Genomic DNA, 15,040 nt, shown 5'->3' with positions numbered 1-15,040 from the left:
GGGACTGCTGCCACCACCCTGACTGACTGACGGGTGTCAGCTTGGATTCTGACTCTGGCAGGGATTGGGATTGTTCTTTGTAATACTGCATTTCTATTTTAATTTTCCTAGTAAAGAACTGTTATTCCTAATTCCCATATCTTTGCTTGAGAGCTCCTTAATTTCAAAATCATAGTAATTTGGAGGAAGGGGGTTTACATTCTCCATTTCAAAGAGAAGCTTCTGCCTTTATTGGCAGACATCTGTCCTTCAAACCGGGACACCAGTTCTCCTGGACAGTTCCCAGATTGCCATTAGAGCTCTGTGACACTTGGATGTGTCCAACATCCCTGTCAGGGAGGTGAGGGATGCTGGCTGCTGGTCACCCTCTGCTCAGATAAGAAGCCATCAGTCAGCAGGGACTCTTTGCAGCCACACAGCAATAAAACCACAGAGATTATTTGCTGCTGTGTCATTCATAATAAACTGATCTCAGGGTTCTTTGTAGAATTAATTAATGGACAAAGGAGAGGGAAATAAATGAAGGGTGGGAGACCAGGACTAAAAGTTAAGGCTTTAGCTGAAGTGTGGAAGGATCTCCTGGAGGAAATATCTGCAGTGGTACTGTTGGGGGGCACTGAATACCACAAGGCATTGATAAAATAAATAAAATAAAAGCTGAGATAAACAGCTGCATATTTGACCCATAAAATGTATCATCCCCACCCTGCTGGTGAGCTCAACACAGGGGCTCAGAGGAGGATGTGGGTGCTCCTGATTGTTCCACTGCCTTCCTCTCTTCCTGTTTCATCTCTATATTTTGTGGGACACGGCCTGGCTCCATCCACCACTGGCTATAAAATACACAGCAGTGCCACAGGGAAAGGCACTCCATAAATCCCAGATTTTATTATGGATTATTATTCATAGGGACTCCCCCTCAATAAAAATGGTGTCATGCAGCAGGGTGAGCCCAAGGATGTGGCCAGGGTGAGGGGGATGGAGCCAGGAGGGGAAAAAGGGAGAAGTTCCCTGTTTTTTCAAGAAGTATCTGTTTGCCTGCAATGCTCTGCCAGTCATGTGCATTTCTAGGCTCTGCACTATTCATGGAAGGAGGTGGAGGTGGCAGTGGTGCTCCTAAAGGACAGGTGCTCCACCTTTGTTAGACACTGAAAAATCCACCTCCAGTGGGAGCAAAACACTGGATTGCCCAAAGTGGTGGAGCAGTGGGAAAATCTGGATCACTGCTCACTGAGGAACTGCTGTGGGATGTCCCAAACACTGATTTTGGGTAGGGACAGATGCAGAGCTGCTGTCCATCAGCAGAGAGAGGGGTTCAGCTCTGCCTCTGGCTGCTGCAAAGCCTGGAGCTCAGCTGAGCCTGTGCTCATGGCCAAAGCCTGACCTTCACCCCGGAGCCCTGGTGGGCAGCAATTTCAAACTCAGAGGGCATGGATGTGGGACAGGACAGACCCCACAGATCCCATCACAGCAGCTGTGTGAGGCAGCACGAGTCCTCCAGCCCTCCTTCCTTCCCCCTTCGTTAAATCCCAGCGCTATAAACCAAAATGTCAATTTTCTTTTTAAACATCTTTTATGGCAGCTTTGATGCAGCTTGGCAGATTGATAGCCCAGCTGAGTGACGGCTCCCATTTATCCTGCCATCAAAGCATGCAGGATTCCCCAGCACAGACAGCAGTGACAGGCAAGGAGCCCTGGGAAGGGGCAGTGTGCCAAGGAGGTGGCAGTGCTGGCACTGTGTGCTCTGCTCCTTCTGCTGCCTGCTCGCCATCGGGCTGGGTTATTGTTCTGGTTTGAAGGACAGGTGTCTGCCAATAAAGGCAGAAGCTTCTCTTTGGAAATGGAGAATGTAAACCCCCTTCCCTCCAAATTATTATGATTTTGAAATTAAGGAGCTCTCAGGTAAAGATATGGGAATTAGGAATAACAGTTCTTTACTAGGAAAATTAAAATAGAAATACATTATTACAAAGAACAATCCCAAACCCTGCCAGAGTCAGAATCCAAGCTGACACCTGTCAGTCAGTCAGGGTGCTGGCAGCAGTCCCATTCAATGGTGGCTGCATCCTCCTGCAGTGGCAGATGTGGTTCAGCTGCAGCAGTGCTCCTGGAGAAGGTGCAGTTTTCCTCTGAAGGTGCAGGGATGATGTGGAAAGGTCTGGCTTTCCTCTGGAATCCAGTGCAAAGAAGGTACCTTGGTGTCCAAAATGTCAGTTTTTCTCTGGGTAGGAAAGGCTTGGCTGCTCCCCTGGCTGGAGCATCTCCCAGTGGGATGATGGAATTTTATCAGTCACACAGTGGGACTGAATGGGCCAGCAGCAGCTGATATCTCCTGGAGGGAGGATGGGCTGTGGAAAGATAAAGATGATTGCCCCAGCTGGTTTAAAGATGGCCCATTAGCAGATAATGTGTGCCTGGAGATAAAGATCACTGCCACACCCAGTTTTTAACAATGGCCCATTAACAGGAGATATCTCCCACAGTGATAAGAGTCACTGCCACACCCAGTTTTTAACAATGGCCTATTAACAGGAGATATCTCCTGGATGAAGGGTGGGTCATGGGAAATATAAAGATGATTGCCCAGCTGGTTTAAAGCTGGCCCATTAGCAGATAATATGTGCCAGGAGATCAGAGTCACTGTCCCACCTGGCTCCAACAGATGGGGACAGAATACACATTTCTGGCCACATCCTGTACTGCACCCCAAGACAAGTATCCAGCACAGCCTTGGATCTGCACCCTGCAATCAGCAGTGGGCTCAGGATGGAGCTGGCAGGGTGTTCAAATTAACGAGGCTGCTAATGAGGGGTGGAGCAGCCACACCTCGGGCAGAGCAGGCTCAGGGTCAGGGCAGGGGGAATGGGCAGAGCTGCTCAGACATTCACAGCTGTTGTTGGATGCTGCTGGGAACCAGGGGAAAGCAGCCTTGAAGCCTTGAGTTTCTCAGGCCTTCACAGGGACAAGAATTTATAACAATGATTGTGCACCTGCAGGGTGGGTGAGAGATGTGTGTCTTGTGATGTTTTGCAGAAAGCATGTTTTCAGAGAGGTGTTGCCTTCTTGGACCAGTAAGTCTTTTCTATTTTGTTTTGCACATACTACCCTATATAGTGTAGTTTTTCTTTAAATAAAGCTATCTCTCTTTTGCTTTTCCATTGCACGAGGAACTATGTTGCACTATCCTTTGCCACTCCCCCATAGACTAAAAAGCAACATGCAGCCAGATGCTTTTCGGGAGGGTTTTTGTGCAAACGGGTGGATTCCATTCCTCTGGGACAGCCCTTTGTGCTCCAGCCTGGACAGAGCCTGTACTCCAGGGTGATGGGGTCAGTGTGGTCCCTTCCTAGCTGAGGAATTCCCACCTAGTTGAGGCGTTAGGGCATGGGCTGGATTTGATGATCTTGAAGGTCTCTTACAACCTGGTCATTCTGTGAATTCCAGGCCCAGCCTGAGCATCCTCACATCTCCTGAGTGTCCCTATACGAAGAGAGCAGCGAATAACAATGACTGACAACTTCTCAGGCAAAAGAAGCACTTTATTGAAAAACCAAACCATATTTATAGAGTGGTTTGAAACCTCAAGAGGGACAGTAGTTCACTGGCCAATAGGAGAAAACATCATCTCCAGTCAGGTACACTGTTTCTCAGTTAACACCAGGTGCTAATCTCTGTTTATTAATTCCTTTCTATTTACAAGAGTGCTGTCACCCTGGGAAAAGCTCAGGCCTGAGAAACTCTCAGCCTGGGAAAGAGAACTCAGAACCTGAGAAAAGGCCTGGCTGAAATCTGCCTAGCCTTCAGCAGTGTCCCCTCCCGGCTGCGTGCTCCTTCCTCCGCGCTCCTTTCATTTCTCCTCGCAGCAGTTCAAAGGGACACCAAGAAAGCGGCTGCGATCCGGGCAAAGCCCCGGCAGTTCTGCTGACTTGGTGCTTCCACTGGAGCGAGAAGGCGCCTGGGCAGGCTGGGAAGAGCCGTGGGGGCCGTGCTGATGAGAGTGGGATTAGCATAACAAAGGCTGGGCTCTGCAGCATCCGGTAGATAAGCTCAGAGATGCGGCAACACAGTAAATAGAGTCTTTTCTTCCCCTGCTCGTCTGTTCTCCCCCTGCCCTTCCCTCGCTTCATCTCCAGGCTGCACAGCACCCCTGACACGCTCCAGCTGCCCGCAGCATCCAGAATAATCCATGGAGCTCCGCGTTCCCACCCCGAGAGGATGCTCGGGAAAGGCAGAGCTGCTGAGAGCCAGCGATTCTCCCTGGGACAGCCAGGAGGGGACAGAGGCCACCCGGGCACGGGCCACACCGGCCCAGTCTTTGAGGTGGCACAGCTGGACTCAAGAACGTGGTGGCACCACCACACGCTGGTTTAGGCAATGCTCACCACCCCATGGAGATGCTGCAGAATGTGCCTGATACCTTCAAACTGATTTCTGCACACAGCAGCTCCTCTTCACCTCCACACCCTTCCACCTCTTCATACATTTTTCATGTATTTGTAGCCTTGTGGGTTTTAAATATGTAGTTGTGTCCTTTCTAGCACTTTTCCTGCCCTTTCTCACCAGCCCTAACACATTCTCGGAATTCTGTTCAGTCTTATTCTTGAAAAGTGAATTTCTGACAAGAACATCTTGTTTTCCACCAGAACTTAAGAAAATGGGGCAAAGAAGCCGCTGGACCAACACCAAGGGCTGACCCAAGGATGGGTTACTGGGGTAACTGATTTCTTATTGAATGTACCTGCTGGGTATACTCATTAATTAACTTTATCAAATTTATAGAAATCCTTTCTCACGTGCACAGAGCCACATTTGTGCACCTGAAAGCTTTCATTAATGAGTTGCTTTTATCTTCTCATTTTGACACTGTTGCAAGATTTTTTTTCCTTTTGTTTGTAGGCAACAACTTCCTGTGTTTCCTCCTGGGGCCTTGCTCAGGGGTTATCCCTGTGGAAGAGCTTGGATTCTGCTCCTTGCTTCACCCAATTATTCATTTAACACATTCTTCGGCGTCTGTTGCTCAATTCACTGTGAAACTGGGTGAGAACGCACAAAACAAAGGCGTTATTGTCTAACTGAACTGCGTGTCTTCAGCAGAACAAGGCTTTGGAAATGCCACTCGCCCTGAGAAAATCCCAACAGGATGATTTTTCCCGGTGGCTTAATTAGAAAGAAAAATCAAAACCTCGGCATCTTTCATTAAATTCCAAAGTTTCCATTTCTTGGCTTAAGAGCTTTGTTCAGAGGGACTGAATGTGATCAGTGTTTGACCCCAAACATCTCCCTCGAAATTCTCTGGATCTCAAATGTGCATTTCCCCAGGTTTGCAGGCACAGTGCAAAGCCCGGTTTCATTTGCAGCCTTCCTCCCGAAAAGCTGTTTCATTAGGGAAGTGTCACCTGTCCTTCCCTGAGCCTTCATTTGGGAGCCACGGGCAGCAGCAGAGTGATGTCTGTGCCAAATTAACTCCAGCAGGTCTGGCCTTTCTTCCTTCCTAAAACAAAGCAGAATTCCCACCACCGCTGCCTCCTCCAAGGGAAGGAGGACAAGGAGTTGCCCAGGTGAGCAAAACGATAAAAATATCCTATTCCTTGTTTGGCCTTTAATGAAGCATTTACAAGATCAAACAGGAAGAGGTGCCCTCCCCCGGCCTTCTTGGAGCTGTAATTAATTGCCAAGTAAGTAGGATATAATTGCTTTCCCAAGAGCACCCCGGAGAGCAGGGCGATTCCTCGACAAAGGTGCCAGAGCAGGCGCAGGTTAATTAACATTAGGAATTAAGTGGTTTAATTGCATTGTTCTGACGGGGCAGCCCACCCTCCCCACGGCATTGCCAGGGTGTTCCATCCCAGATGAATCCATCCTCCTGGATCCAGGGATGTGCTGGATGTCACCAGCATCCCACTGCTGGTGACCCAAAGGACCGTCCTTCAAAATCCAAAATCCTCATTTGGGCTCTTCCTGCTTTCCCTCAGCGTGTCCCCTGCATTTCAGATCACACCTCCAGCCTTGAGCCTCCCTCCCTCCTGCCCATCTCTAATCTCTCCTGCTGAGTTTCCAGCCTCAGGGTGCTCCCAAATTCCCTGTGTGATAATTGATAAAAGATTCCTGTTAATCATGAAAGTATTGAGGTTTGTATAAACTAGAATACTAAGATCCAAAGTGAAGCATGAACATTAGATAGAGGAAAATATATGATTAAATCATTCTGTTTGAAATCCCCCTGTTATGAATATGAATAAATAAGTTGTATCTACTACCAGCTTGCAAAATCAGACTTTCCAATAGTCCGATAGATTTTGCAAAATCAGATTTCCTGCCTTTGTGTGATCAATGCTGTCTATCTACAAGCACCAGACTTCCCAATTTTTATCTACCAAGATCAGATGGTTATCTATGAGACTGACTCCCAGAGACTTTACAGATGTTTATTCATCACCACTGCTTACCTGGCAAAATTATGACAGCAAAAAACCAAAAATTATTGATTACAATGAGAGACCATACTATGAAGAGAAGCTGCAAACCAAGGTCCAGTGGAGTGTGGAGTGGGCAGGGACCCCTCACGTTCCCCAGAGCTGCTTTGCTCTGTCTGTATAAAATAAAGCAATATAAATTTGTGCCTCTCAAGTACCTCAGCCAGTGGAGAAAGAGAGAGGGAAATGCAGCTGAGAAATGAGGATTAAAAGGAGGCTGTGTCCCCAAGGCAATGCCCCATGGCCTCTCCCTTTATTCAAATAGTCACAGGACTCCTCTGCCTCCTTTTTGGACACAAACCTCTGGTGCTTGTGGATTAATTTCCTGACATCCACGCAGGCACAGGGGAATGTGGCTGTGCCCTGTGCCAGCCTGTGCCTGTGCCCAGGCTCTGCTGCCCCGTTCCCCTGTCAGGTACAGAGCACAAACCCTTCTCAGTGAAGGCTTTACGAGCCTATTTCTCAGATAACAGCACTTGCCTTAACCTCTCCCCTGGCTCTTCTTCCTCTGTTATGTTGCTGTTAATTCTGGGGATATTTCTTCATCTCCTGACAGTCCAAACGCCGCAGCCAGGGTAATAAACAGCACATTAGTTGAGCTTTGTTAGAGTGAACGAGGCTTTCCTGATAAAGAGTGGCCAGGGCAGACAAGAGGAGTTGCTCTCCCGGGCAGCATCTTCATTGTGCTCGGCTCCGAGTGATTTCCTGCCTCTCCAGAGCTCCCCTAAATTCTGGTTGAATCCGGGATGGCCCCACTCCCACCCACCGCTGTGGGACAGGGCACGGGGCTGGGAACAGAGGAGGAGGAGGAAGCAGAGCAGAAATTGGGTGCCCTGAGCTGCCCCGGTGACTGGGATGGCCAAACTGGGCAGAGCTGACTCTCAGGGTGCTCAGAGGAGATGCCAGAGGCTCCAACAGTTCGATTAAGGAGTCAACAGTGGTTTGTGAACAGCCCTGAGGTTACTTTTCAATTATTGTCTCAGGATTGCTCCCAGGATTTCAATGATTGTCTCCAGGACAGTCTCCAAGGGGGCACAGAAAGTTCAGCTCCTGCTGGATGGCTCCAAAGAGGTTCCCCAAAATGGAGCAGTTGGGTCTGGGCTGAGCTGAGACATCTCCCTGCACTCACAAACACTCAGTGAGTGGGGGGACAATGGGCATTGAGGCCACTGGGGGGAGAGGAAAACCTTGAAGCTCATGTTTGAGTCTTGCTCAATGCACAGATGCTGCTCTGAGCTGGGCAGACTGGGATGGCAGCTCCTTACTGTGCCCTCAGAGCCTGAGAGTTTGTGGGTGTCAAAAACCCACAGCACAATCCTGATCAACCACAAACCAGGTGCCTGCCTCCACACTGAGATTCATTCCCTGGCCCTTCCCCTTCCCAAACCCCCTCCCTGAGCATCCCTGCTGTCCCCAGCCTGGTCCTGCCTGCCTGCAGAGAGGGGATGCTGAAAGGAGAATAATGGATTGTGCCAGGCAGGAAGGAGAAGAGGCAGCTCCTTCATTTGGCCTCTCCATTTGTGTTTGGATGGGTGGGAAACATCTTCTCAAAGGGGCCTAATGGAGCAGAACCTTGCAAATACTTCCAGGCTGCCCAGCATGGCATTACCCCACCAGCTAATTAAAGTGGGGCCATCCCAAAGTGATGAGTTTGCAGGGAGGCTGTGAGTCTGAAAGAGATTGATGTTGCATGGCTTATCAATTTTCAATCTCAACACAGCCAGATATTTATCAGGTTGCAGAGAACAAACACTTGTAATATTTAAAAGGGGAAGACTTTAATGAAATCCATTGCAGATCACCAATTTCTGTTCCCCTGGGCTCATTCCTTTCCTCTTCTTTCAGTCATTTTTCCTTTTTTCAGTCTTATTTTCTTTTTTTTTTAGCATACAATAGTCAATGAGGGAAGGAGAGTTTCATTTCAAATGCTGGTTCCCTTCATCTCCCCCCTCCTCCTCTTTCCCTTCCAAAAGGTTTATGCATTTATTTGGATAAAAGGTTTTAAACAATAAAGAACTGTCTGCAGTAATTTGTGAAGGTAATAGATTATCCTGGGAGGAGGCCTAGGCTGAATTCTCCCTACTGCAGAATTCAGTCCTTGTCATTTAGCTATTTCATTAGGAAAGGGAAAGAAGGAGGGCAGGAGAGTTGGAGGGAGAAGAACACAATTGCTGGGCTGAATGATTTGCTGGAGTAAATCCTCCCATTTTTATGAGCAGCACCTGAATCTGTGCCTTTCCCACACTCACTGCCAGGTCAGAGCACTCCATCAGCCCCGAGGGAATGTTCCCAAAGTCACCTGGATGGGAAACAGCTGATGGCTCCAGCCCCAGAAAGGCAATGGGATTGAGAGGAATGAGGGATTTGTCTTTACAAACAAAATGTGGGTCTGCTGGTGGATAAAACCAGCACCAAGAGAGAAAAGAAACTATGGGATGGATTCCACTGATTGATGAATAGAAAAAAGATATTTGTCTTTAAAAACAAACTGTAGGTTTGCTGAGAAGTGAAATTGGATATTGGAAGATGAAAGAAGCAATGCGGGGAAAACCATGAATTCTATAAGAATTAAAATTAAAAGGGAGGATTGTACATTAGAAGGGAATCTCAGGTATCAGGTGTTCTAGGAAGTCTGTGCCTCTCAAGTACCTCAGCCAGTGGGGAAAGAGAGAGGGAAATTAGGATAAAAGGAGGCAGCATCCTCCAAAAATCTGAGAGATCCCAGGGGAATGCCCCTTGGCCTCTCCCTTTTTCTGAATAAATCAAAGAGGCCTCCTCTGTCTCCTTTTTGGACATAAACCTCTGGTGCTTGTGGATTAATTTTCCTGACAGGATGAAAAACACCGCCCAGCTTTCCCCAAGGAGACCTCGGGAGAAATCCCCGATCCCCAGAGCAGCCCGGGGATCCTGCAGCCAAAAACCCACCAGCAGCACCGGCCCTGAGCCCGCCGCTCAAAACCCGGCTTTACATTACAGGTCTGGCCTTAAAGCGCTCATTAGCACAGCGGGGAGAGCGATGCTAATGAGTGCGGGCTGCCGAAATCGCTAATCAATAGCGAGAGGCTGTGGCTGATGCTCGCAGCGCCGGCCCCGCAGCACCTCCAGCACCTTCCCCGCCGCGCTAATAAACACACGCTGCTGCTGTCTGGGCCAGCGACTCAGACTGACTAATCACCTCCAAACAACTTGTAAATGCATGGTTAATGAGAACTGCATGAATAATTGCTTTTTCATTCTTCTGTCTAACCAGGGAAAAAAAAAAAAAAACCCACCCCAGAATGAGATTTCTTCCGCAGTGCCACCCAAAATTGAAATTTTATCCGGCGTTTCTTTTTTTCTGGCTGTAAAGGAATTTGTGTGTGTGAGGCCTCTGCACCTTCTCAAAGCCTTTGAGATATGAGAGAGTCAATATAATCCAAAATAAACCAGATTCCTGTTTGCTTTACACTCATTTTCCTCTCTTTCGAAAGTATTTTAAAAATTAGGTTGAGGCAAATGTAATCTTCGAGTAGTGTTTTGAATGGAAATGGTTTTATTTCCCCATTCTGGGAATAAAAGATCTCTTTGAAACTCGATGTGAAAATCTTCTGGCATAGAAGGGGGGAGGGAAAAAAGAGCTTTTTCTATCATTTATTAAAGATGTCTGAAAGAATCTCAGATCTGTGCATTCCTCAAACCCTGCAGCTCTGGCACGGGGAAGATGATGGGATAGGGAGGTGGGCTGACCCTGACTGGGCCCAAAGCTGCTCCATCCCTGCCCTCCTCCTCTGGAGAGCAGAGAAAATAAAAGGGAAAATCTTGTGGATGGAGATAAGGAGGAGCTGGAAGCTTCTGGCATCTGCTCCTGTATCCCCTCTGTCAAGCCTTCCATGCAAACCCAGCACAGACTGTGACCCACAGACCTCCAAGGATGTTAGACTGTGGCCAATTGGGCATTCCCAGGGCATTTCTGGATTTATCAGGTTGGTTGCTGTCCCCTTCCAGAGATAGTTCCAGCTCAGGAGCCTGGAAAGCAGCAGGGACTGAATGCAAACAGGAGCTGGATCCTGTTTATTTGCACTGCAAGGGTTTCTTATTCCTTTTTAATGGTGAATTTGGGGTTGGCTTATAGAAACCAATCCCTAATTGAGTGAAAGAAATTCAAGAAGCTACAAACACCCTAAACCAGACTAGTTTGCTGCAGCCTCTAAGCCTGTTTTGCATTAAATCAGGTTTTCTCTGTAAATGAGGCCTTCACTATAATTGCTCTGGAGCAGCTTATTCTGATTTCTTCGCCTCTTTGGCTCTGGTAATTTGTCTTCAGCAAAACACTGAGGACAGACAATGCCCAGGGGAAGGCAGGGGATACTCAGGAGGACAAGCCTTGCTGGCACAAGCTGTTCCTCCCCTCCTCCCATCTGCCCAGCTCCTCACCAGTGGCAGGAGGACTCTGTGGGAATTCTGAGCCCAGCCCAGTGCAGGGTCTGGCTCTTGGATTGGGGTTTTGGGGATTCAGAGGGAGCCTGGTGACTTCAATGTGGGCAGTACCATCCATGGTGATGGCTAATGTGTGAGGGAGAGAAGGTTGGGAAAGCAGGGCTGGAAAATGAGTTATTTCCATCCCAGCAGATGGAAAAGTCCTGCCTTATTAAAGTCCACCTTGTGTTTATTTACAGGGGCTGGGTTCTCACAGCTCCTCACCCCAGCAGCCCTGGGGGATCTCTCAGGCACATTCCAGCCCTTGTTCTGAGCACAGGGTGTGAATGGGGCTCTGTGCCCCCAAAAACACCTGGGCACATCTGGGCACATCTGGGCAGCCACATCCCATCCTGCTGTCACCCCATCCCAAAGGCAGAGCTTTGCCAGGACATGGGATGTTCCTCTCACACCCAGTGCCCTGCAGCCCTCCCAGGCAGGAGACAGAGCCCAGGCAGCTGCAGGGATCAGAAGGACACAGGGAAATCCTGTCCAAAAAACCACCAAACACCAGGGAGGCAGGGAGGCACTGCCACTCCCATGAGCAGCTCTGCATCCAGATTTGGGGTGATGGCTGTGGTTCCACCTCTTGGTGCCCCTGCACAGCCACCCAGGAGATCAACCCCTAAGAATCCAGAGGGGATTGCAATCCCTAATAATCCAGGGGGGCAAATCCAGGGGGCCAAACCCTCCTGGAGGCAGCTCAATAAATAAGCAACATCCAGCACAGCTTAGTGAGCACAGCTGGGCTCTCCCAAGGAGTTCAGAGCTAATTCCACCTCTGCACTGAAGACTTTGGATGACTGTTAATGAATTTAAATGATGGGGATTTTCTTTTCATGCTTCATTGCATATGCTCCTCACATTAAGATGCTAATTAAGAATCCATCAGCCCAAGCTGGGAATGATGTGGCCACGGAGCAAAGTGGAGCTGTGACAGTGGCTTTGGGGCTGCTCAGTGGGACCTTTTGTTGAGTCTGATAAATTATTTGCTTCCACAAGGCTGCTCTGTACAGGTCCCATGGGGAGCTGAGATTTGCTGTGGTTCTCATGTGTCAGTGGCTTGTTTGATCCCACTGGGATGTCTGAGGGATGTTTGGGCAGTGTGTGAGAGGAAAGGAGGGCACAGAGAACAAATCCCTCAAGGGCCAATGAATATAAACTCACCATCACTGACAGGGAAAGCCCCTGAGCAAACAGTGCCCAGCAAACTGTTGGAGTTTGTGAGATATTCTGGATAACAGCACCATTTTCTGCTTTTCTGCTGTGTTTTCCACATTTGAACACAGCTGCTCTGGGCAGGTGGTGCTGTTGTGGTCTTTTTCAGGTGATTCAAAGCAAGGCCTTAAATTATTTTGCTGGGTTTTGTTTGTTTTTGGTTCCAAGGATGCTTCCCATGCTGACACATCCCACCCTCGAGCATCCTGTTTGTAAGGAGGGTTTGGCACTGGCATGTCCTGGCATTCCAGGTGGGAAATCCACCAAACCCTGTCAGGATATCCCAACAGCAGTGGTTGAGAAATTACTGCTAAAATCTGGGCTGAGCCAAAGTCTGTGACTGCTTTTTAAAAGTCAATGGGAGGGTGAGAGAGAAGAAAAGGTTTATAAATCATGAAACCTATTAATCTAATCCTAGAACAAATTTACCAATTCTAAAATGGATTTTCAGGGATGATGGGAAAAAATGGATTTTGCAAATCTTAACAATTAGTCCTTTTTAAAGAGCTTCTTGCTTCCCAGAGCAGCTTTGTGCTCGGGACAGTTTGGTGAGAGATTGTTCCTGGCTGCCTGTGGCCTCTCATTATGAGAGGGATTGCAAGTGCTAATTCTGGGGCTGGAAATCTGCTCAGTCCTCCAATAATTGTCAACGGTGTGAGGAAATGAATTCTCACACTTAACCACTGCTGCTCTGCTTTCTACAAAATACCTGTAGTGACAAATGATTTTTGAAACAGTGGTGACCACAGCTGAGATCTCAGATTTGATCTTAGTGATACCCAAACCAGGCAGGGCTCATCTCAGATGGCAATTTAGCCCAGGCTGTGCTGGCAGAGGAGGGCAGGTGGCTGTCCTGGGTCGTGGTGACCCGTGTGTCACCATCTGCTCAGCCCCAGTGGGAGTCGTGATGGTTTGTTTGACCCCAGGGTGCAAAAGACAAAAAGTAAGAGACTCAGGTTGTTCAGCAGCAAGCAGCAATGCAGTTTATTGTGTGTAAAATTCAGTTTTGTGATAGAAGGAAGAGAAAGAGAGAGAGGTAAAGGAAACCAAGTGAAAAGGGGAGAGAGAAAGGATGGGATACAGCTACCAACAGAAGGGACACATCCTCCTGGTCATCCCATGATAGACATGTCTTCAATCCATTGGGGAGAAAGAGATCTCAGAGTCTCTTTAGGAAAGTCACTTTTTATAGTCCTTTTCCAAAGTGAGTGGCCTCTGGCCAAAAGGTGGGGAGATTTAAGGACTGTTGTATGTAGAGATCATTGCTCCATGTAACAGGTGATGGAACAGGGCACTATGAGCAGCACCTGCTGAGAGCAGCACCATGACAGCACCAGGCACAGCCACAGCCCTGGGCCAGCACCAGGCACAGCTACAGCCCTGGGCAAGCACCAGGCACAGCTACAGCCCTGGGCAAGCACCAGGCACAGCCACAGCCCTTGGCCAGCACCAGGCACAGCCACAGCCCTGGACAAACACCAGGCACAGCCACAGCCCTGGGCAAGCACCAGGCACAGCTACAGCCCTGGGCAGCACCAGGCACAGCCACAGCCCTTGGCCAGCACCAGGCACAGCCACAGCCCTGGGCAAGCACCAGGCACAGCCACAGCCCTGGACAAACACCAGGCACAGCCACAGCCCTGGGCCAGCACCAGGCACAGCCACAGCCCTGGGCCAGCACCAGGCACAGCCACAGCCCTGGGCAAGCACCAGGCACAGCTACAGCCCTTGGCCAGCATCCCCCTCGGCCAGACCAGAACTCAGGTCCAGAGGGACTGGTGGGTCCAGGGTCTCAGTCTGTGATGATGGTCGTGAGGCAGATCAGAGAAGCTTCAGACTGACTCTTACAGATGGCAATTTAGGCAAGGCTGTGCTGGCAGAGGAAGGGAGGTGGCTGTCTGGAGTCCTGCTGACCCGGGACAGAGATGCAATATCAGTTCTGGGCTCCTGAGCAGCACCAGCTCCACACGGGGCCAGAGGCGTGGATGGGAACAAACACAGGGCACGATCTCAGCTGCTGATGGGAGCTTGTTTATCTCAGTGCTGCTGCAATATCCAGGGCCCAGTTGGTGGGGAATTATGGAGAGCCTGTCCCTGTGTATGACAAATCAAAAGGGACGCGAGAAATTAGGAAAGGGAAATGTTTGTTTTCTGCCTGTTGAATGCGTGTCGCACCCAGTTGAGAACAAAATTAATTCATTCATTAAAGGCACTCAGTGTGGCAGATGAAGTGGCAGAGCCAGGCTGGGGGTGGCTGCTGCCTCAGCAGGGACACTGATGGCACCACAGGGACCCGAGCAGGCTCTGCTGCTGGGACAGCCTGGGATGGAAGCTCAGCCAGGAGATGCTCCCAGCCAAGGAACCCCAAAGGGGAATTTTGTCTCAATCAAGTTTACACACGAGAGTTTTTCTGCCTTTGCTGCACAGCTGCTCCTGGTGGCTCAGATATTTGACTGCTGGGATGTCTGCAGAGGCTCCCACCTTTTCCTTTCCTGTTTTCAATCTCAGAGAGAGGCAGTGCCCTGTGCTGCCTGGTTACCCCTGGGGTCATTCCCTCTTCAAGGAAGGCTCTTCCCTTTGGCCAGCACAGCAAGGAGAACTCTCCAGGGCTCTGGGGACAGCAGAGATGCAAACTGTCCTGTGTGAGGAGTTCTGTCAGCTTCCAGCTCAGAGCAGGGCACAGGAGAGCACCAGGCACCCTGCACAGCCCCTCTTCCTTCAGAAATCCCTGGTGGCTCCCACATCCGTGCTGCAGCCCCAGAACAGGCAGATCCCCATCACCCCTGTGCCCCAGAGCATGATCAAGGAGCAGGCCAAGCTCAGCAGTGCATTCTGACACCCTCCTGCCTTTTCTGAGGCAGGGATGGGGATTTACAGGAGCACAGTTTGGCTGG

General features: G+C 49.4%; 1 protein-coding gene across 1 annotated transcript in view; it reads left to right on the top strand.

The window, feature by feature from the left end:
- Positions 1 to 4,055: 4,055 nt before the first annotated feature.
- Positions 4,056 to 15,040, top strand: part of MRPS17 (mitochondrial ribosomal protein S17) — a 198,608-nt gene continuing 187,623 nt past the window's right edge. Inside the window, exon 1 of the mRNA XM_079325055.1 lies at positions 4,056 to 4,066. The gene's annotated coding sequence lies outside the window, so the exon portion shown is untranslated. The remainder of the gene's footprint in view (positions 4,067 to 15,040) is intronic.

The sequence above is a fragment of the Erithacus rubecula genome (assembly GCF_903797595.1).
Source record: "Erithacus rubecula genome assembly, chromosome: 22".
Lineage (NCBI taxonomy): Eukaryota > Metazoa > Chordata > Aves > Passeriformes > Muscicapidae > Erithacus > Erithacus rubecula.
This window is presented reverse-complemented; position numbering and strand designations above follow the sequence as displayed.